The sequence below is a fragment of the Balaenoptera physalus genome (genome assembly GCF_965194825.1).
Source record: "Balaenoptera physalus genome assembly, chromosome: 18".
Classification (NCBI taxonomy): Eukaryota; Metazoa; Chordata; class Mammalia; order Artiodactyla; family Balaenopteridae; genus Balaenoptera; species Balaenoptera physalus.
This window is the reverse complement of record NC_138899.1, coordinates 18527319-18551981: the sequence shown is the minus strand read 5'-3', so window position 1 is coordinate 18551981 and position 24663 is coordinate 18527319. Positions and strand designations below refer to the sequence as shown.

Below are 24663 nucleotides of genomic sequence, written 5' to 3'. Positions count from 1 at the left end.
CCCTATATAAATAAATTAGGAAAACCGTCTCACGAAAATAACTGGGTTTGCAAGGCTATCATTTTAAGTAAGGAAACCAAACTCTGCCTTCCCCTATATCCTTGACCTGAAGGGAGACACGTTTTCAGTAAGAAATTTAAATGTTTTGGTTTAATATTTATAAGAATATTAACCCTGTGTTATAGTGAAGAATATCCAGATTATTTATCAGGACAAAATCATTTTCATGTAATTCAATTAAAACTATAAGACGATATATTGCAATAAAATTGGGATAGGCAGGGCTTCCCTGGTGGCGCAGTGGTTGAGAGTCTGCCTGCCAATGCAGGGGACGCGGGTTCGAGTCCTGGTCTGGGAAGATCCCACATGCCACGGAGCAACTGGGCCCATGAGCCACAATTACTGAGCCTGCGCGTCTGGAGCCTGTGCTCCGCAACAAGAGAGGCCGCGATGGTGAGAGGCCCGCGCACCGCGATGAAGAGTGGTCCCCACTTGCCGCTACTGGAGAAAGCCCTCGCACAGAAACGAAGACCCAACACAGCCATACATAAATAAATTAATAAATAAATAAAAAGAACGTGAATTTCTTTAAAAAAAAAAAAAAAATTGGAATAGGCAAGTCTCCTGAACAGACCAACAGAGTGACCAAGATGAAGCTTCCAGCTGTCCCATGGGCTAGTTATGTGCCTATTTTAAGACTATCCTGCTACTTTAGCTAAGTAGCATTTTCTTTGGCTTATTTTCTCATTTCTTTATTATGTTGCATAAAAGTGTAATTTCCTCAAAAATGACATTCACACACAAAATATAGAATTTTAAATCAAAAAAGTTGTCTCAAGGTTTTATTTTCAGTTCTTCTTGTCAACACTTCTCATTAATGCTGACTATATTTAGTGAAACTTCCTTTATGTGTGTAACGACCCTTTCAGCTATAACTATCCCTGTTAATATTAACAGCTATAGTTTGAAGTGTGATTATAAATGACTTTTTTTTCACATGCTGAAAGTCTTTTATTTTTTGAAGTGTCAAATCCTTCTTTAATTGCTGGCTCCACACAATGGCTACAAACATCCTCAAAAGCAATTTTTAAAAAGCCATTTCAACAAACATTATCTAAAGTAATTTTAAAATAAAGTGTTTTAAAATTATAAATACTCTAAAACATGCTAAGTATAAAAAATTTAGGACTGCAAAATAGTTATTTTGAAACATTTGAGTGTCTTTTTTCAGATTTCTTTAAGGAATCTTACAATGGCAAAAGAAAAAAAAAGAGGTTAATTTCCTGAAAGATACAAAAGAAAGAAATCTAGACAATCCATATGTAAGTTACATGGCTACATAAAAATGATTGCACCCATGGTCATAATGTTACCAAACTGGTCAACCGGACCTAGGCTGGGGTCATAGCCAGGGCCGAGACCCCCTGTCCCGGCCAGGGAGATTCCTCTTCTGATCAGATTTCTGCGCCAATAGCAAAAGCAATGCTGAGACTGGAACAGCACAAGCTTTATTCAATGATCAAAGAATGGAGAAGTGGGAACCTAGTTCACAAACTAACTTCTTTTTTTTTTTTTTAATTAATTAATTAATTTATTTATTTATGGCTGTGTTGGGTCTTCGTCTCTGTGCGAGGGCTTTCTCTAGTTGCGGCAAGCGGGGGCCACTCTTCATCGCGGTGCGCGGGCCTCTCACTGTCGCGGCCTCTCCTTGCGGAGCACAGGCTCCAGACGCGCAGGCTCAGCAGTTGTGGCTCACGGGCCCAGTTGCTCCGCAGCATGTGGGATCTTCCCAGACCAGGGCTCGAACCCGCGTCCCCTGCATTAGCAGGCAGATTCTCAAGCACTGCGCCACCAGGGAAGCCCACCAACTAACTTCTTAACCCAATTCAGGTGGAGACACCAAATATATAGGAGGGTCCAGGTAAAAAGGGAGGGAATTGGAAAGAGCAGGAGGAATATTCATGAGTTATCCAAGAACAGGGGGGTGGCTTGAACCCGGAACTGATGCAACTCTCCTTTTCCGCAATTGTCTGGGCTTTTCCGGTTGTTGTCATGGCAATCATCAGCTGGTGGGCACGTCATTTAGCTAATACATTACAAGGAGTGTATAATGAGGCTCAAGGTCTACTGGAAGTTAAATGCTCCACCATCGTGGGCCTTGTTGGTCCTAACCGGTTCTTGTTTTTTCTCTTTGCAGCTTCCTCCTGAAACTGAGATAAGAGTAATTGGTTTCTATTAGAGGGAGGGGCAGGGGTATGATTCTGGGGCAACAGCCTTGTTAACAATAACCATAGAGAAAAAAATTTTGTATTTGAAAATTTTATACACATGGTGCCATCATGCGCTTTCCAACGTATATTACTTCAGTGATTTTTCAGTAACTTAATTTTCCTAGATCTCTGTTTCACTATTTCTCAATCTCCCTCAAGGCCACCACACATTGGAGGAAAACCTGTCTTTGCTAGAGGTGCAGTTTATAACTGACACAGAACGGGGAGGTCAGCCTGAGTGGGGCTTATATTGAGTCCTAGCTTATTGACTCAGAGAGAAGGGCTGGAATTTAACCAGCACCTCCCAAAACGAGACTATGTCTTTTACCAGCACGTCAGCAAACCGGCTGATTTAGAAGCCTCGAATCCTAAAGTTCCTCCATAGGGAGGGTCCTATTGACATTCCTTACTGCATGTAATCCTCCCAATAACCCTGCCTTTTAGGTTCTGCTATGGTTCTCATGTTACATATAGAAGATACTGAGGCACAAACAGCCAGTCAGGCTTGGGCAAGGCTTTGACTAAAAGCCTCTTTGGTTGCAGGTTATTCTACTGCTTATACTTCCTTTCCAAACACTGGAGAACTGAAAGATTTATAGACGAGTAAAGACGGCCAGGGCAATGATTCTCAGTTGGTTTATGGATAAATAATGGAATACATATATTCCATTAGTTGTATGTATAGAAAGAGAGAGAGAGAGAGAAAATATACCAGTGGTTTTGGTAGAAAATACCAAATTTTAAGAACAAATATAAAAAATGTAAATATAAAGATTAAAAAAATAGAAGGATTAATGCTATGACTGCTTATTCAGAGAAGAGGGGTTTTTTTTCTGGTAAGTTTTCATACATGAAATCCCTTCTCTATAAGCATTTAGATCAACCTTCATTCACATTAAGAAAAATTAATTGCTTTCCATTTCAATTTATTTTCACTTAAAACCAGCCAGTTTTTTCCCTAATATTACAGACTCATGCTTCACAGACACTATTAACTAAAAAAAAAAAAAAAAAGAAGTTTAAGTTCATGACAAGGAGGTAATGAAAGGCTTAAGAGCTTGAACTTGACCCTCAGATTGCCTGGATTCAAATCAACTGTACCTCAGTTTTCTCTCCTGTAAAATGGAAATTGTGAGGATTAAATGAGAGGATACAAAAAAAGCACTTAAGATATCTGATAAACATTAAATTATAGCTCTTACAACTATTTTGATGTTATTTTACATGCAGAAGTGATCATTTGAATGTCTTAGATAATAAAATGGCTTCAATTGTCAACAATTCATACTAGAAATGCATAGATTGTTGAATTAATTCTGTAGTGAATACAGGGCTGATTGCCAGTTTCCCTAAATTTTCAAATAATGAGATTTCCTTAAAGGTGAGTGATATTCCATAGGTACAAATGCCCCATGCCTCCTGATCTTAAGACAATACTCCAAGCCACTCACGGATCACTTCATTTTGGCATTTGGAAAACTCAAATCAGCATAACACAGCCTTACAATGTCCCTAATGTGACCCCATAAAAGATTTACTTGTAAACAGACAACAGAATCATGACAAGCATTTTCCTTTATCTCCATCAGGAAGCATGGCTATTTTGAAAGTCTGAGAAGATTAACAGGCTTTATAGCTCAAGCATTTTCCCTCCAAAATTCCTGGTCTCATGTGGGCTAGATTAAGGATGATATGGTTGAACAATTAATGCCCAGGATTCCAAGAGTAAAACTGTATTGCCCCAAGCAGCAGCCTCAAAGCAGCAGCTAGCAATTAGCCATTCAGAGCAAAGGGCTGTTTGACTGTTTATTTATAACTCCTGGCTGTCCATTGCCTGCAGGGGCCCATGTCTGCTGCCAGTGGGGCATATCAAGGAATGAGGATGTGGCGGATTCCATTCCTGGGACCTGTGGAATCCGGGTGGAGCTTGGCATCGCTGCTGTTGTTCAGCTGGTCTTGCTTCATGTGCAGCTGGAACTCTGTCATGTAGCGATGGAGACTTTCACTTACAGTTAAGGTATGCTGACATCTGCATGTGTTCATGGTGCTGCGTGATTCACGCAAACCTGAGCGAAGTTGGGTTTGTTCTTAGTTAAGTCAGTAATAAAGGAGCTACTTTAGGTGCCTATAGGAATTTCAGAGATCATAGGTATGGTGGTATAATATCTACACAATAGATATCTATAAAATATCTATATAATACCTATATAATATCATATATACCAGAGCAGGGAAAAATGCAGCAGATAAAATTCATGTTGTTAACTGGTTGACCTTAAAATAGAGCGAGTATCTTGGAATATCCAGGTGAGTCCCATGTAATCACAAGATTCCTTGAAAGTTGAAGAGGGAGGCAGGAGAGGTGATCAGAGTGATGTGACGTGAAAAGGACTGGACACATCTTCACTGGAGGGAGGGACCACCAGCCGAAGGCTGTAGGCAGGCTCTAGAAGCTGGGAAAGGATAGGCAGTGGATTCTCCCCTAAAGCCTCCAGAAGGAACACAGCCCTGCCAATCGACCCCTTCCTTGTAGCCCGTGAGACCCAGGTCAGACTTCTGCCCCGTAGAACTGAAAAATAATACATGTGTGTTGTTTTAAGCCACTGTTTGTGCTAATTTGTAACAGCAGCAAAAGGAAACCAATACACTTTCTCTGTGGCCCCAGAGACCTCCCTGTTTTGCCTCTTTTTGTTTCCAGGGTGCTTCTCTTTCCTGGTTCCACATCTCTTACTGTTCCTTTGCAATTTCTTGTTAGCTTCTCTTGAATATCTCTAAAAATTGGTTCTTCCCCAGGTTACGCAGCTAGTTCTCTTTTCTTGCTCTACAGGAATCACAAATTTGCTGAACATGGCCCAGATTCAGCTTGCAGCTATGTTTTCATTGGCCTACACAGTGTTTTTTCACAAACCAAATTGAAATGCACTTAGGTAAGACATGTGTCCTCTAGTTTTCCATAATTCATCCAACTCCATACTGTATTTCACCCGGCCTACTTCCCTGGCTTACACTATTTGCTTTGTCCTTTAAGGTTTTGAGTTGAAGATCCCTCTCCTAAAACATAAATGGGTAATGAGATGTTAAGATGTTATATTAAAAAGAATTCTTGGGACTTCCCTGGCAGCCCAATGGTTAAGACTTCACCTTCCAATGCAGGGGATGTGGGTTCGATCCCTGGCCAGGGAGCTAAGATGCCACATACCTCATGGCCACAAAAACAAAAAAACATGAAACAGAAGCAGTATTGTAACAAATTCAATAAAGACTTAAAAAAAAAAAAAAGGTCCACATCGGGAGGAAAAAAAAAAAAAAGAATTCTTGAGTCAAAAAGGTTTAGGAAATGCCAAGCTAGACAAAGGTAGGTTGTTATATGTCAGGAGTTGACAGCCTTGATTATGCTAACTATCATACATCTATATAATATAGGATATAGCTGCACACAGCAGGGCTGCATATAGCATATAGCATTTCCCCAACTTACGTCCCCATGGAACCTTAGCTAGGGGAGCATCTTACAGGTAGGTGCTCCAAGTATACACACTGAGATGTGTTGTTCAGTACACTCTTTTCATTACTGCAGCCATCACCTGTATCTTAATGATTTCCCAAAGCTATAAATATAATAAATCGGACACCTACAAAGCATGTACATACTGTACGTCACAAACTGTTCTAAGCACTTTCACACATATAAGCTGATTTATGACCCTGAATGATAATAGGCACTGTTCTTATCCCAATTTTACAGGTAAAGAAACTAAGACCTGGGGAATTTATCATGTACTCAATGTCACACAACTAGAAAGTTACAAAGCTGGAATTTGAACCCACCTTGTTCCCGAGTCTGTGCACTGAACCACCTACATCTAGCACTTACCCGGCTCTTGAACTGGCGGTGTGGGTCCAGTATAAGAAAGTACTGTGTACCAGAAGTAGCTGAAAATATAACAAGCCATTTCAGATAAGATTAAATTCATTGCCTCAGAAAGAGGTTGGAGGACTTCTTAAGGGGGAATTTTCTGGGAGGTGCTAGTATTGAAGACATCTAATCTAACCATAAGATCTTTCTAAATATGAGATTCTAAAAGGGTAAGAGAATCTATGCTGACTGAAAAGGCAACATGAGCAAAGGTAAGGAATGTTGTCTGGAGCAGACCAGCCTGCCTGTTAGGAAAAATTCACGGAGAATGGCTGCCCAGTAACGCTTCAAAGATAGACTGGAATCAGGCTGCAGGAGGCTTTGAAGGTCAGCGAAAGAGGGATTCGATCTCAGTCCTTTAACTGACGGGGAGTGCTGAAAAGTACTGCATGAGGAAAGTGATAAAGTTTTAAATATATATATACATAGTGATATGAAGGAAATTAAGACAATCGTCTTGATCTCCTGAGTGATGACTAGGGTTAGTCCTCTTTTGCATCTTCTCTTCCTCCCTGCCCCACTAGGTGGCACCAGAACCCAAAATCAGGCCGCTAGAAAAGGCTGTCTCTCTGTTCTTAGCCGTTCTTGGAGGATGACTTTGTATAGAGATATTTGATGTGATTTGAACATATCAAAAAATATTTTTATTGCCAATCCGTAATTTGCCTCTTCATTCACCCTGGGGTATTCTTCCAGTAGTTAACAATTTTCAGCTTAACTAACTGTAACGTTCTGAAGAAGAGCTTCTGGGGACCCTGCCAGTTTAGAGTACTGGTATAGACCAATGAAGTAATGCATCCGGCAGAAATTGCTAACAGCCAGCTGGAAGCTGATACAGTGGAAATTATTCGACTCTTGATGCAGTAAGGGGGAACTCTTTTAATTCACAAGACAGGATTTTCAGGTGGCTGGTTGAATTACCTCCTAGACACTGAATTCTACTTAGAGTATGGAAGGGGGTGAAAGGCTGAGCTAACTAATTACCTAATTGTTCAGGAAAGAAATCTGAGAGCCCAGCACATTGTCCCTCCTTCCTTTCTGAATGCCTCTTCTAGGTACCAACTATTTTACGCAGAAGAGGGCTCGTCCTTTATGTGTTTCTTTTTTTTTTTTTTTTTTTTTAAAGGAATTCCTTTATTTTTATTTTCTATTTATGTGTGTTTCTTAATTGAAGCTTTTTTTTCCCCTTCGTGCCACAGTTCTGTTCTTATGCTGCCTTTTTAAAAGATGGGAGGGCTTTCAATTTGTTGGAAAGTTAGTGTGCTCACAAATTTAAAGAGAAAGCAATCATTTCTGGTCACATGTAAATATATATGTAGTGACAAAAGTACCCATAAATCAAGATTCCTATTTTAAACGTCTAAGACCAGTTCACGTGGTTCAAAGAATCAACAGGCAAATGGCATATTGCTCAAATCACAGGTAAGTGGGCACATGGAATTTTTCCCTAAATCCTTCAAACTGAAATTTGAGGAGGAAATGCAAAGTTAGTGTTCCTGTCACAAAGGAGGTATTGTTTAAAGATAAACAGGCTTTTGTCTAAATACCATGGTCTCAATTTTCCCCTGATTTTAAAGAAAAAGAAAAAAAATGTATGTACTCTACTTAATTTTGTTTATTTGAAATTTTTACACTTCCATTTTTCTAAACCTGTCTTTTCTAAAATGGGCAGTAGAATAGAGAGGCTAAACTAGATGATAGACTTATGGGCTTGGATAAATAATTAATGGCCTGGAGTAATTAGCTGGAAGATGTTTAATCATTAATCTGTCTGAGTCATCACAAGCATTTGCGCCTACCCACAAAGTATTGCACTAATCATGTGTATATATATTTTGTCAAGACGGAAATAAATATATGATGAGAATCAGCACTTTGAAAAATTAAAATATGAAACAAGTCTGTTTGGTCTACTCTTTGTTTGTTAAAGATAAATGAAATTTCACTTTTCCTTATTTTACCTAATAAGAAAAAAGTTGTAGAAATTCCATCTGCATTTCTAAGCAAGAAGTCAAACTTTCTGGTTAGGGAGGCAAAATAGTTGGGTAATTTTGTCTTTCTTTAGGGACTTTTTCCAGGAAAAAAAAAGCGCCAAACCCAAAACACCTCATTATTAAAGTATCTGGTGAACAATTAGGGTTCTTTCAGAGGACTTAACGGGAAAAAAATGTCCTTTAACATAATGCTGTTTGGCAATTTATGGCTGTGTTCTTCAATGTGGTGTTTTCCAATACAATTTTATTACAGGCTTTAAATTATACTTTCACAGGAAAGGTCTGCCTTTAAACTTTTAGGTCAGAATTGTTCAGATCTTTTCACACTGAATCAATCAGGTTTAAAGCTGGCAAAATCCTTGGCAGCCTTGTAAATCTTTCAAAAGATGTTATCCAATTACCCTTCATGGGCCACAGGATTCTACAGCGTGACTATTTCCTTCTCTGTGTGGAACTAAGTGCTCGTGAGAGGTTAGAAACCAATGGAGTTGAAAAATAAGGTTTTGCATTTTTCTCCCCATTTACATGTTATAGATATAGCTCCAGCTACTAATATATTATGAGATCTGCCACAGACATTCTGATCTAAACAGTGGCCCTGGTATTTACTTGTTTTAAATTAGCCAAAAAAAAAAAAAAAAGAAAGAAAGAAAGAAAGAAAAAACACATTATAATAGTACCAGAATGGTGCCCATTACAAAAACTTTATTTGGGACCTGTATTCAGAATTTAGCGTAAAGGTATATGCCAAATAGAAAGCATAAGAGATCACTATTGCTGTTAGCTTTCCAAGAAAAATAGATTTTTAGGTACACTCAATAAATACACATGGATTGGAAAAAATAACAAAAAAGATAAATGTACTTCTTTGGTATGGGTTTTGATCTTCTAAAAAAATGTGCTTATTTTCCATTTAAAAAGCACATATTAATCTTTGTTAGTTCTTCCTCCTCTAGGTTTCCAATATAGAATACTAATAAAAGGCTAAGGAGACATTCAATTTATATAAAAGCTTATTTCATGCCACTTGGTTTCAAGAGGAAAAATAATCATGGGCAGAATCATTTTGAAATAATTTTTCACGGAAAAATGTGAACATGCCTATAGACTCCTTCACAGAAGCTAGAAAAGCTCTGTTCTCCTTTGTGATGTAAAAAACTGAGTGGAGGTTATGGGATTGCAGTTGCACCTTTGACCTCAAGGCCTCTGGAGTCATTCACTTGTCATGACCTTTGACCTTTGGCAAATCACAACCCTGACTCTCTGTTTCGCTTGATTTTTACTACCTATAACAAAAGGTCTTTCCCCCTCTGGAATGCATAAGAAGAAGTCATATAAATGTTTAAAAATAGTGTGTCAGCCAACAGTCTGGCCAAGAGAAGATAAGTATCAACAACAAAAACAAAAAAGTCACAAAGCACGAAGGAAAATGGCTAACATTTAAAGTGTCCTCCGGTGGAGTAGATTGATTTCAGGGACTACAGTGTGAACAGTTGACCACATGTTCCCGCTCTTAAAATCTTTGTTTTCTTTGATTTAAAATGTAATGTAGCAAGCGGTGGGAAGGTTGGTGCTGTTATAAATTGTGCTTCTGATTCTTTGCAGGCCGGTCATGAAAACTTGCAGACGTCACCCCTGCAGCTGTGTGTTCACCAACACTTCCTTTTAACCACTATCTAAATTGCTTCCATCTCCAAAGAAATGCAATTCCCCTTATCAGGATTGTGAGTGAAAGGTGAATATGTGTAAACACTGGGAGTAAAATGTAGAATTGGAACCAGCTCAAGTACAGCTGAGGCACCAAGGCAGTTCATAGTTTTAAAAATGTATACAGGAGCCCTCTGGATTGAATAGTCAGTTACTGAATATATACAGTATTAAGTCCCAAATATTACTTAGTCTTTTTTTTACAGTGATTTTTAAATTTTTATTATTTTTTTATTTATTTACAGTAGGTCCTTATTGGTTATCTGTTTTAAATATAGCAGTGTGTACATGTCAGTCCCAAACTTAGCCTTTAGGATATCAACTGTTAAGGATCTAACATACACTACTGATTGGTTAACTATCAAGTAATTCGAGTTTTCACTAGTTTTCCTTTCTAATACTCAAGTTTATTTGCTTGCTTATTTGTTTTAAACAAATAATGGGGAAGGGGACGCTTGAAGATACAGATTAAAAAAGTGTCTAGAAGGCTCAATACAGCAAAGAGTGATGTATGCTTTTTCACCAGGATGAGAACAAATGGAATCTCTTGAATTTTAATACTGTAGGATTTGTCTACTTAAGGAATACTCTTGTGGTTACTTATTTCCCAGCCCACATGGAGATTCTTTTTTTTTTTTGCATTAAGATAGAATATTTTAATATTTATTTTGGGGACAGTTTAATTTTTAGCTGTTTTCACTGGCTGTATAGTGGAAATCCACCAATTTCTTTTTTTTTCTGATAGTTTCTCATTCCCTAAGAATCAAAAGAAGTGCTTGCTACTTTGAAAATACAGTGAAAACTGGCACACTGATGAAGTTAGTTCTAGATGAGCAATGACCCGGTTCAATTAGAATTTAGAAGGAAAGTTAAGCGTTTGCCAAGTACTCAAACAAGTCTAGTTAAAATCTTTGCAACAAAAATTTTTCACTATTTGTAATTCATTTTAAACAGAGCTGAAAACAAAATCTCTTTTAAAAATCTTAATACAAATCTGTTTATAGAAGTGTATCTGCAATCTATCGTTTTCGTAATCTCTAGACAGAATTCAGAAAGGTGAATTCAGACAGAAAGGTGTCCAACCTTTAAAATGTTATCCTTCCTGAGGTCAAGGTAAGATAAAGTGAATGGGCAGCAAACTATGGAGTGGTAGGTATACTATGCTCTCTGAACGTATTTCATACTATGTGACATCCTGTGCTATTCGAATGTACTTTTTCCTAATTATCACTTCTGTCACCTCAATACCAAAAACTTCCTGCAGCAACCAGGATCTTTTCCCCTCAGATCTCAGCTAAGGGTCCTGTGGTTTCAAATTAGAAAGCTCAGAATTTAGTCGTCGTTACCTTTCCACTGGAATATTTATGACTTCCTGTAGAGCTAGTCTTCAGTAAAACTTAATTAACCATATGGAAATCTGAGGGAATTTGTTGAATTCTTACCTGAACATGTTTTTGAGTCTGAAAGTTGAGTCAATAGAAAATAAATTGATCCCTTAATTTCACAGAAATCTGTGCTACATCATTTGGATAAGATAACTAACTGATGGACATTATCCATGTTTTAATTGTTTCCCCTACTCTGAGTCACTGAAATACTGCTGTCTCTCATTTTCTCCTTCTTCCTGAAAGACAGGGTTCTAGAATTTTTATAGCTGTGATTTTAAAATAATAATATTATGAAAGATAGTAAACAAACCAATTTTACTTAGGGTTTTACAAGGCTAATATTGACAGCAGTATTTCTCAAGACCCCCTGCTATGGACTTCCTCTAGAGCAAGATATTTTCGAAATGCAAACCATCAGTCTCACTGCTCTCACCTCCCACCACCTCACCCCAACTGCACACGCGCAACTCTGCTTAACATATGTCAGTCACTATGCATCCAGATAGAGCAGGGTTTCTCAACATTGCCACTGCTGACAATATGGATGGGATAATTCCTTGTTGTGGGGATTGTCTTCTTTCATTTCAGAAGATAGAGACTGGTCTCTATTCCCCAGGTGCCAATCACCCTCCCCAAGTGGTGACAACCGAAAATGTCTCCAGACATTGCCAAATGTCCTCAAATTTCCCCCGGTTGTGAACCACTGAGATAGAGACAAAATCCTTTAAAAGTGTCTGCATGGTATTTTCGTACCTATCAAAACCTGTGTTATTCAGGGTTCTCCAGAGAAACAAAACCAGTAGGAAGTGTAGTACAGATAGAAAGAGATTTATTATAAGGAATTGGCTCATGCAAATAGGGAGGCTGGCAAGTCCCGATCCACAGCATGGGCCAACAGGCTGGAGACCCAGGAGAACAGATGGCGCAGGTGAAGTGAAAGGTGTTCCACTGGAATATTCATCTCTCTCAGTGACCCCTTCCCAAGAAGGGATCCTCAGGCTTTAGGGACACAGACCTTCTCTCAGTTCCTTGAATATATGTCCTTTCCCATGGTGGGTCTTTGCACCTGATGTGTCCAGTCCTGGGACACTTGTTTCCCACCACACCCTCCATTTGGGCAATTAACTCCTTTCCACTCACCTTCACTTGCACTTCCTGATGACATTCTTCTCCCCCTTCTTGGGTAGGTAACGTCTGCCTAACTTTTCTTCCACAGTACTTATGCACCTTCTTCAGAGCACTTATCACTGCAAAGTCCTTGGGGCTTTTTTCATTTTTATCTTTCTCTGTATCTCCAGCACCTAGCATATAGTAGGTACAGTTGTCCCTTGGTATCCACAGGGGACTGGTTCTAGGACCCCCATGGATAACAAAATCCATGGATGCTCAAGTTCTTCATATAAAATGGCATGGTATTTGCATATAACCTATGCACATCCTCTTGTATACTTTAAATCGTCTCTAGATTACTTAAAATACCTCATACTATGTAAATGGTATGTAAATATCTGCTGGCACATGAGAAATCAAAGTTTTGCTTTTTGGAACTTCCTGGAAGTTTTTTTTTGAGAATATATTCAACTCATGTTTGGTTGAATCCACAGATGTGGAACCCACAGATACAGAGGGCCGACTGTACTCATCAAATATTTGTTGGCTGCCTGAATAAATGAATTAACATTTACCCCAAATATTTTTCAGATGATTATTGGCTTACTGAGTGACTGTTGGTGAAATGACTGATACCCTAGGCCTCACTCCCACCGTTTGTTATTCCAACACTTTGAACACTGTAAGATGCATCGCTTTTTTTATACTGTAGCATAAAATGTGTCATGAGCATTTGCACACTACGCATTTTGGAATTTAATGACTTAAGGAAAGGTAGGTATGCCCATGATCAATTAATTGCCTCTGGGCTCCAAATTTACCCTTCGTTGCCTTGCTTTACGATATTGGAGTTGGAACCCATGAAGATTTCTCCTTTGCCAGCTGGCAGCATATTAAGCTTTGTCAGTGGAGGGTGTCAGAGAGGGACAGTGCCAGAGAAAAGACTTCTCTCGACTTGCTTGCATCCTCTCATCTTGCTCCTAGGATGCAGCTGCTAGAGGTGTGTGTTCAGGAGGTCCAGTGGCACAGCCCTCCAGCAAGCCTTGCCGGGACCCCAGTGGAAGGCTTCCTGAATTCAATCCCTTTGCAGGTTTCCCTTCTCACCAGCCCCTGCCAGCTGGCTGTGATCAGTTTTGTCCTGGAGCTATTCAGTGAACTTCTCTGCCATCCAGTGGGTCCAGCCACACTGTCAGCAATGAATTCTACATCTGTGTTGGAGAGGATGAGCCCCTCTCACCCCAGTGGTCTTCCTTCATTGAGTACTGTCTCTCAGCGCTAGGAGAGTCTTTGAGTTCTCCTTTATGCCCTCTTAGAGGCTGTGTACCTGCTACCAGTTAATAATTCTTTGTATTAAATGTTCCCTTTTTAAATTACTGGTGTGGATTCTGTTTCCTTGGACTATGTCTGGAACAGTGGATCAATGAATAAAAAGTCTGAATACGTACACACAAACACATGTACATAGTTTTATCTCAAGAATATTGAAATATGCCTTTCTAAGATGAAAAATTGTAGCAAGCAGAGCTTTTAAAGGACATACTGCAGTGATCAGTATCCAAGAAACAGAATTTTACTGCTGGATGGAGCCCAAGAGTTCACCCAGGCCCTTGTTTTCCAGTTGAAGCATCTCTGTCACCAAGAGGTTAAGTGACTTCATTTACTACTGAGTGGAAGAGTGGATGCAAGACCCTAGGGGCCTGATAGGAGGCAGTTCCTCCATGAAATGTCCCTGCCCCCCTTCTTCCCCTCCCCGGGGAAGATGCTCTCCCAGACCTTCACCAGATGACTCACTGGCTTTTTTACGAGGACCCATGGGAGGGGGAAATTTCTCTCAGGTCTAAGTACCAGAAATAATTATGCTTCTTCTGAACAACTGCTCCAGATTTAGCTCATGGACAATGTGAATCATGTAAGTGCTTGTTTTCCATTTAGGATGGTGGCCAGAAAGCTTCTGGGGCATGCAATGGCTCTCTGCTGGCAAGGGGGCAGCACCTCATGAAACATACCTTTTGCATCCCAGGCCTCTTCTAGCTTAATCTCAGCTGTTTTCTACCCTGCTTTCTCCTTTCCTTGATTGCCTCACATATTAATTCTCATTATCTTATTACACATCAGACACTTTAAAACATCAATTTAAGAGTAGGCTAGCTAATCAACTATACTCCAATATAAAATAAAAATTAAAAAAAGAATAGGTTAGCTATAAATAAAATATTCAAGTACAAATCTTCAATTATCCCTTATGCTCACTTCAGCATTCTTTTCATTACGGTGTTTGCTGACAACAGAAAGGGGTTTAAATACTACGTCCTCCCCAAAGTGGGTGCACCTTGAATGCCTAAAAGCAATTTGTTCAGACATTTCAAAATGTTCCCTGTCACTTGCTCACCTAATTAATATGTTTAATAAAATGCCAGTGTCATATCCAAATAATAGATATATTTAGCTTTATCAGCTTCTTAGATGTTCTTTCAATGCAAAGACATCCAAGCTGATAAAGACTGACTATAGCAAAGCTGGCCATAGGTTCAGAAAGGATAATCTTTTATTTTTATTTTTTTCTGTTCATTGAATTATAGTGTCAAAATTTGGTTTGTTTCAAGGATGGTCATTTAGCAATATTCCACAAAATATAGGGGGGAAAAACTCTCCTCTGTCCTTTTTCTTTACTTTTATGTTCTTATTATTTTTTCTTGCAGAAAGCCCCTTTCATTTTGTGTGTCTCTCTGGGCTGGTGAGAGATGGCTGTTCAAAACCTCATTTACACCTGGAACCCCTCATGTTTCCGTCCTTCTGCAGCCCGACTCTACACCTGCCCTTTATCATGGGCAGTGGCTCAGACTTTGTAGCGACAAAATAATTATTTGCTGAATAAATCCTCAGCGCTGCTACCAAAAATGGATAGTATTGGAGACAAAGAAGTAATCATTGATACAAAGTAGCTGCAGCTGGAAACTGCATGAAATTCCAGCTTTTCTCCTCATAATTCCTCCAAAGAGAAAGGTTTTTTTTCTCTGTACTGAAGCTGAAAAACCATATACTTTTGGTTTTGTCTGATTTCAAAGACATAATTCTGAACAATGTTTTTCTTATTTTCCTTTACTTCAGAAAAATGCAGGCACTTCGTGCCACTGGTAAGGATTCATTCTTTTCATTAAGTATCTATGTGAGAATTTCCCAAAGCTTTTGTGCAAATAAACCTGATAACCTTTGGCTCCTTCATACCCAGAAAGACTTCAGTGAAACAAAGTCAGGCAAATTGACCTACAGACCAACTTAAAGGAGGGAAATCCTGGGAAGTGGGCCACAGAAACAAGTGGGCTAAATGAGGTAAAAGTTAGAATGAAGCACTAAGGAGCCAATGCCTCTGCACTCCTCTTGTTTTTAGGAATATATTGTAAGACGGAGGCTTCCTGCCGTCTCTGATTTAACTCTGAGTGTGGTTCACAGACAGTGGGCCAGCATCCTTTTAACTCTCAGATTTTGATTTATTTCAGAAAATATAAGATCAATTTTCCAAGTAATTCAATTGGCTTATTGGGTTAATGCCCTTCATGGCTTCAAATGTATTCTTGTGCCTATTTCTATTACTCAAGGCTTTGATCTGCAAAACTAAAGTCTGCATTTCTCTTAGGGCTCTTCTGGGTTGCATAGCTCAACTGAATCAATGAGGAATGAACCCTTATCTTCAGACACCCTAAGTTCTTCACGCGACTGAACTAACAGAAATCAGAATAGACAAAGGAATTAGGAAAGACACATTGCAAATACCATACCCTATCAGTTGATATTTATTAAAAGAGGCTAGTAGATTTTCAAATATATACCCGTCTGGAAAGTGTGTTGGTTTTGAAATTATTCATAGAAAATATGCTTGTGTTTTCCAGTGTTATCAATCACCTGAAAATTTCTGATGAGCACTTTTAAGACATTTTAACCAAACAGTCTTTGCCTGAAGTTTGTAATTGTTGGCTTAAAGAAAGCCCGTACATTGTAAGTGGAAGTTCTCCTGGCATGGTGATGTAACATTGGGCACTGATATAAAAGGCAGTGGTATAGCAGGAACAGAGCTTTCTAGATACTGTGCACAGACAGGGTCCCTGGGAGCCAAGGGAAACCATGTTGGAATTTGCTGCAGTTACATCTGCTCTTGCCCAGCATGGTCAGCCCACTTCTGATAAGATGTGGAATCCCTGAGTAATTAAATCAGGACTCTAATCTCCCCACTAAAGAGCCTGTCCTTGGCATTAATACTGGTGTTACCCCTGAAGGATGCATTACCTGAGCTTCCCCTTGACAACCACGCAGGTTCCTCCAAGGCCATTTGCAGGATAATGTGAGTGAGTAAACATGAAGAAGCCTGGCTTGCACAGTACTTAGTAATATAAATATAACAATTCCTGTGGCTATTTTTGACTGTTGCCAAATTACAATGGGAATAAAGCAGCATGGAGAAAGCTATGGCTTAAGTGTGCTTAGTTTTGGGGTGAAGGTAGAGATAAGGGCTGGTGCGGTTTAAAAATAAATGATTCTGTTGCCATGGTTTCCTTCTTTACAAATTCTTTTCAACATGAATTTCTGTTGTTGTGTTTAATTTTAGATTCATGCAGATTTTCGACAAACAAGAATTCCTATACATCTGAGAAATGGTTTTTCAAAAGCTGCAGGAAGAGATGTTTGGCAGTCTGGCTTAAACATTTCTGAATAAGCTGCAGGATTCTGGCTTTAGACAACTACCAAAGGAAAGCAAATAAAGAGAATGAGAACTTAGAGAACGCATAAGACTACGTTTAACCTTATGATTAAAAATGAATTCACATTACTGCAAGCTTTAAGGGGAAAATCTTGTCTTGAAGATGGCCTCTCAATAGGGGGAACCACAGGGAGACAGATGTCCCTCCTAGGAAATAGCTCTCTTGACAACCAACCCATAAATGTTAATTTAGCTAAATACGCATTCATTAATATCAAAGGCTCTAATTGTGTTTTCAAAATCTGTCATATTACCTCAAATATAATTCAGTTCTTGAATAGGGTTTCAGAATTACTTAAAATTTATACCTGCTCAAAAATAGCTCTGCTTCATTTTTTTCAATTTAATAATAGATATTCCAAACTTGGACAAACATAAACAAAAAGGAAGAGCTGACCTTACCAAAGAAATTCTTTTTCCTCATGCTTTTATTACAGGATTGTTTAAATAGTAAAATCCTCTACCACAATAAAAATAGGACTTGATTTTTAAAAAGAAGGAAAGGATAAAATTACTTTGGCAGAAATTCATTATTATACAGTTGTTAGGTAAACAGTAGACACTGAAATGTTGGTAAATGCTAGTTTCAAAAATATATTTAATGGTTAAAAGGTTCACAGTATTTTAAATGCTGCTTTTGCTGTTCATTTTCTTTTTCTAAGGATTTTGAGGTTAATCTCAATAATCCAGCAAAATGAGAAATCCAGAAGTTAGAATACATTAAGATAGTAAGGGATGAAATTCATTGTAACTGAAAGGAAATGAGTGAACAATATTTGTCTTTATAAACTTATTTTCTAATTCTGTTACTCTGATTTATTACAGTAATTAATCAACTATTTTGTTAATTGTATATTTAGTGTTTAGTCATTCAAATTCTATTTTTGCTTTTTCTTTAAAAAAACTCAGAGAATAAAAAGTAATTCTTGCAGTATTTTAGTCCATTTAAAGTTGAAACAGAAGTTTGTGGCATTTCTCTTTTTTCGGAAGTATAGTTGATTTACAATATTATACTAGTTTCAGGTGTACCCCACAGTGATTCAGTATTTTTGCAGATTATACTCAATTATAAGTTATTATAAGACAATGGCTATAATTTCCTGTGCTATACAGTATATCCTTGTTGCTTATTATTTTATACATAGTAGTTCGTATCAATCTCATACCCCTAATTTGTTTCCCCCTTTCCCTCTCCCGTTTGGTAGCTGTAAGTTTGTTTTCTATATCTGTGAGTCTGTTTCTGTTTTGCATATACATTCATTTCTATTATTTTTTAGATTCCACATATAAACGATATCATACAGCATTTGTCTTTCTCTGTCTTATTTCATTAAGCATAATATTTTCTAGGTCCATCCACATTGCTTAAATGGCAGAATTTCATTCTTCTTATGGCTGAGTAATATTCCCTTGTGTATATATATACACAACACATCTTCTTTATCCATTCATCTGTTGATGGGCACTTAAGTTGCTTCCATGTCTTGGCTATTGTAAATAATGCTGCTATGATCATCGGGGTGCATATATCTTTTCAAATTAGTGTTTGTGGTATTCCTCTTGATGTACCCTATATTTAAATTTACACATATGAATTTTAGAGCATTTTAGAAGGGGTGTGTGTGTATTTGGGAGAGAGGCAGGGGATTTGATGATTAAGATATTTCAACTAATAGCATAGACACAGCCCAAGTTGATGGAATGATTGTATCAGTCTCCACTTCTCTCTGTAGGTGAGAGGGTAGTGCCTCATGTTTTATAATATTTCTATAGTATAACAATCAGACAAAAAGTATTGTGAAAATTCGGACATTTTGAAATTTCCATGCATAGTTCAGAGCTGCTCCTCAGAGCAGACTTTGTCAAGTATCTACTTTTTCTAAGGGGGTTGGGATAGCCAAGGACCTACTTCTTTAATTTTCTCTGAGCTTTGCTTATGGCTGACTTGGAAGAACAGCTGGCCAGGCTTTTCTTGATGGCAGTTTGCCTCTGCCCTGAAGCTAAAAGGGCTTTTGGACTATTGCACAACCCCAGAGTTTCTATAGCTAGTAGGTCATGTGGCTTTGCCAGAAACACTGAAGGTAAATAACTCGAGTTATTGCAGACTAGTGTAGACTGGTGTTCCCACCAAGAACAACTTGACAAGCTTGACAAAATACTTTTTAAGAATTTGCGTGAAGGTTTTGGAGAGCAATCGGGGCAGCCAGTCTTAAGAGGCCAATATCCCAAGAGGAAGAGACACTCATTGAGATGAGCCTCCATTTTATGTCAGTTTTCCCTTGAGCTCTCTGCCCTTCCCAAACAGCACAGATATAAAGGCTGACAAATTGAGGAGAATGTGGGTGTGAAGGGTCAGAAAAGATAAGCAGAGCTTTCTACAGTCTAACAGGGCTGGGGGGAGAAAAATTGGAGTCCAGGAACTGACGGGCCAAGATCGTGGAGAGAAAGTAAACACAGAGAAGAGAACCAAAAAATCTGAGATCAGATGTATAGAGAAAATAGGTGACAGAGGCAGATATAAGATAGATAATGGAATTATGGGGTACAGACTTTACAATAGGTCAAGAAAATATTTGAAAAAATGAAGAATATCATTAATCCTATAGACTGAATGTTTACATCCTCCCAAAGTGCATATGTTGAAAGCTAATCCCCAGTATGATGACATAAGGAGATAGGACATTTGGGAAGGGATTAGGTCATGAGGGTGGAGCCTGCATGAATGAGATTCATGCCCTTATAAAAAAGATGCCGGAGAGCTCCCTTGACCATTCCACTATGTGAGGACACAGTGAGAAGATGGTCATCTATGAACTAGGAAGTGTGAACTTACCAGATACCAAATATGCCAGCACCTTGATCTTGGACTTCCCAGCCTCACGAACTGTAAGGAATAAATCACTGTTGTTTACAAGCAACCCAGTGTATAGTATTTTGTTATAGCAGCCTGAATAGACTAAGACTATAAGAAAATTGAAATCTATTCAAAGGAGGAATCAAATGAGCTCTCTAGAGCTAAAAATTAGATAAAGTGAAATTAAGGATGCAACAGATAGGCATAATAATAGGTTAGACACAACTGAAGGAAGGAAAATGACCTGGAAAATGTATCCAAGGAAAAAATATCCAGATTGAAGTATAGAGAGAACAAAGCTAGAAAAGAGAGAAAAGAGACTAGGAGAATATTGGACAAGATGTCAAAATCTAGTATGTGTGTGATTAGAATCCCAAAGGGGAAAACAAGAGCAAAAGAGAGAGAATTAATACTTGAAGATATAATAGCCAAGAATTCTTTAAAATAAATAAAAAATATCAAGCCTCAGATTCAAAAGGCAATATGAACCTCAAGTATGATAAATACGAAGAAAAACACACCTAGGCAAATCACCAAAATGTGACCAAAAAAAAGAAAAAAAGAAAAGAGATAACCTTCAAAACATCTAGAGAAAAATTACAAGTTTTTATTTTCAAGGAGCAAAATGACCCTTATAATAATAACTCAATGGAAATAAATGAAGCCAGAAAACAGTGCAATTACATCTTTTAAGTGAATAGAAAAAAACCTACCAGCTTAGAAATGTATAATCAGTAAAAATACTCTTCTAAAATGAAGACAAATAAAGACATTTTTAGACAAACTAAAATTATAGCAATTGTTGCCAACAGATTTGCATAAAAGAAATATTACAAGTATTTTTTCAAGCAAAAGGAAAGTTATAATAGAAGCACAGAAATGCAGGAAAGAATAAAAAGCTATGAAATCTTAAATATGTATGTCTAAATAAATAAATATAAACTGAAAATAATTATAATTTCACACTATGTGGTAAAAAGTATTTATAGAATTAAAATGCACGACAACAATAATTCAAAAGGCAAGGCGTGGCAATAAATGCTATTAAAGTGTTCTAAGATCCTCATATAGTCTAAGAAGTAATAAAGATTCCATTTATATTAGACTCTTATAGGTCAAGGATTGATGTTATGATTTCTAATATAATTAATTAATGTGTAACCAAAAAGCTAAAGGAAGGAAAATGTAACTATAAAAATATTTTGTGAAAGCTAAAAGATGCAAAAAAAAAAAAAAACCCTCAAAAAAGAAACTTAGAACAAGCAGAACAAATGGAAAACAGAGTGAGATAATAGATTTAATGTCAAATGTATCAAAGATTACATCACATATAAGTGGCCTAGTAAAAGTGTAAAGAAATTTAATGGCTTTGCAAAACTTTTTGACAACTTCTGACAAAATTAAATGTACATCTATCCTGTGACCCAGAAATATCAACCCTTTGTATTTCTCCAAGAGAGGCGGAAATGTATACACATACAAATGCTTATAAGAACTTTATACATAATATGCAAAAATGGAAACAGGTCAATTCTATGTTGATAGAAAAACAGTCATACAATGTTATACTACTCAGCAATAAAAAAGAATATGTTGCTGATACATGCTAAGCACGTCTCAGGTGTTTCACGTGGAGCAAAGCTTACATGCTGTATCATTCATTTATATGAATTACATATCTAATTTCATTTATGGTATTAGAGCTGAGAACAATGATTGTCTATGAGAGTGGAGTGGAGATTGCCTGTAATGTGGCCAACAGAACTTTCTTGGGCTACGAGAAAGTTCTATATTTGATTGAGGTGTTGCTTACATGGGTGTATACATTTGTAAGAACTCATCATGTTATACATTTACGATACGTCTCACTGTATGTAAATTTCACTTAAATAAAAAATTGAAAGCAAACAAACAACAAAAACCCATGCATAAAGATAAGTGGACTAAATACTCTAAATGTTTTTAAAAACTACCAGACTGGGTTTTTTGAACTCCAAATTAAATGCTGCTTAAAAGACACATTAACAAAGACACATGAAAAGACAAAGAAAGGCTGCAAGCAAAAGCATGAGAAAAAGATATTTCATGCAAACACAAATTCAAATAAAACTAGCATATATAAATTAATATCAGACAAAGTAGAATTTAAGGAAAGAAGCATTGCTAGACATAAAAAGAGATGTTCTTTCACATTCCTCCACAAAGAAGATAAAACAACTCTAAATTTGTATGCACCTAATAATATATACCTGCAAAATATATAGTGCAAAAATTGCCAGAATATAAAGAGAGGTAGAAAGGTCATAGTGAAAGATTTTAAATACCTGTCTCAGTAAAGGAAAGAGAAATCAGACAAAAAAATTTTTAAGGTTCTAAAAGATTTGAACAATTATTCTAACACTCTTGACCTAATTGAGTTAATATATGACAAAGCACCAAGAATGGCAGAATGTACATTCTTTTTCAAATAAACATTGAGTAGTTATCAAAACTGTATGCAGTTCTGGAAAGCAAGCTGTGACAAATTTCAAAGGAATTTAATCAGACAGAGTATCTTCTCCAGTATAATGAAATCAATAACAGTCAAATCACTGTAAAACCACCTTATGTTTGGAAATTTAGTAATTCATAAAGAAAGAAAGAAAGAAAAAGAAAGAAAAAGAAAGAAAGAAAGAAAGAAAGAAAGAAAGAAAGAAAGAAAGAAAGAAAGAAAGAAAGAAAGAAAGAAAGAAAGAAAGAAAGAAAGAGAGGGAGAAGGAAAGGAGGGAGGGAGGGAAGGAGGAAGTGGAATTTTTAGATACCAATCATAAAAGTCCAAATTGGTACCATCGGTTTTGAAAACAGGTAGTATCAAATGAAAGTGAACAAATGCATGTCCATCGAAGCAGCAATTCCACTCCTAAGAATGTACTCAAGAGAAATGCATACATAAAAAACACATGTACAAAAATGTTTACGGCAACACTATTTGAAATAGTCCCAAATTGGTTGACATTCCCTTCAAATGATCATCAAACCATTACAGTAGATAATGGTGCCATATTCATAATATTCATTCAATATATCATCATGTGAAAATGAATGAACTGTAGATACATGCAACTTGGATAGTTATCAATTTTGAGTAAATAACACAGAAGTATGCATATTTTGTGACCCTGTGTATATAAAGTTCATCTATATAAATTATGTTAATGGCTATCAGGATAGGGGAAGAAAAGAATTGTTAAAGACTGTAAGAGGGCAAAAAGGGGGCTTTGGGATGCTAACAATGGTCTATTTTCTGACATGGAAACTGGGCTGTGATTAACTGGCGTGTTCATTTTGTGAAAATTCATGGAGCTTTACACTTAGGATTTATGGAGCTACCTATATGTATATATTATTTATACTAAAAAGTTAAAATGAAAATGTGGGGAATTTGTTTTGAATATCTTCAGTAATGGCAAATGTTCACTTCTTTGAGGGTGTGAATTTTTTGAAAAAAATCAAAGGTAATTTTGAAGCCGTTGAGTAAAGTGGGTGATTAAACCAAGGAAAGGTGTTCTGACCAAAAAGGAAGTGCAGCTGTAACATAATGAGATTGATTCTTTATTGAAGCACAGAACGTGGTCACAAAAATATCATTTTAAAAGGGGACTTCCAAGAATTTTAATGGTTAGAAAAAACTGATAGGAATAAGTGTATCGTTTGTAATGAAATCATGCTATTTGATCATGAAGGCATGTATTTAACTGTGTTTCCATATACAGCTTCTCATTTGGGCCACTCTGAAAATCTGGTGAAGTAAGTCTTATAATCACTTTAGAAAGGCAGGGGTTAATATACCATTACTTTAAATTTTGGAGGGGAAGAGATAGATGAGGGGGAATTTCAGGAAGGTGGTCAAAAGGAACAAACTTCCAGATATAAGACAAATAAGTACTAGGGATGTAATATGTAGCATGAGGACTATAGTTAACGCTGCTGAATGTTGTACAGGAACGTTGTTAAAAGAGTAGATCCTGAGTGCTCGTCACAAGGAGAAAATTTTTTTTCTTTTCTTTTTGTATCTATATGAGATGATGGATGTTAATTGAACCTATTGTGGTGATCATTTTACAATATATGCAAATCGAACCATCATGCTATACACCTTAAACATATACAGTGATGTATGTCAGTTATTTCTCAATAAAACTGGGGAAAAAATGTTAGAATTACAGAGAAAGAGAGACAGACATGCAGACAGAGAGACAGAGACAGGTAGGCTACCCAGGCAGTGAGTTACCCAAGATTACACACAGTGGGAAAGTGCTAGAGGCTGAATTTGTCCAGCATCTTCTGATTCTTGCCCATTTTCTAGTGCCACACATTCTGGAGAGTAATAAGGATATCTGTGTTTCTTTTTACCTTTGAGCTGTTTCCTTATCTGCACTACTCTTTTGAACCATATAGCATGTTAAGCTTCTGATCATGTATTAAACTAACACACCATTTATAGTATTTGTAAGGCAGCAATTTTAATGTTGTAAGATCTAGCAGTTTTATGTCTAGGTTTGTGTCATCCATGAATGATAAACTCAGTAAGAAAAATTTTTCAATCAATATTTTTCTTGTACCATTGCCACCAATACCTTTTAAAATCAAGCTTTTCTTTTGGGGTGAATGTATATGATTCCATTATTTTCT

At 37.2% G+C, this 24663-nt stretch overlaps 1 long non-coding RNA gene across 1 annotated transcript; it reads left to right on the top strand.

Annotated features, from left to right (window-relative positions):
* The first annotated feature begins 10 nt into the window (after positions 1–10).
* LOC309647409 lies at positions 11–6151 on the top strand. The gene is made up of 3 exons (XR_014256027.1): positions 11–278; positions 616–4287; positions 5098–6151. It is a non-coding gene; the product is annotated as an uncharacterized lncRNA (long non-coding RNA).
* The last annotated feature ends 18512 nt before the right edge of the window (positions 6152–24663 follow it).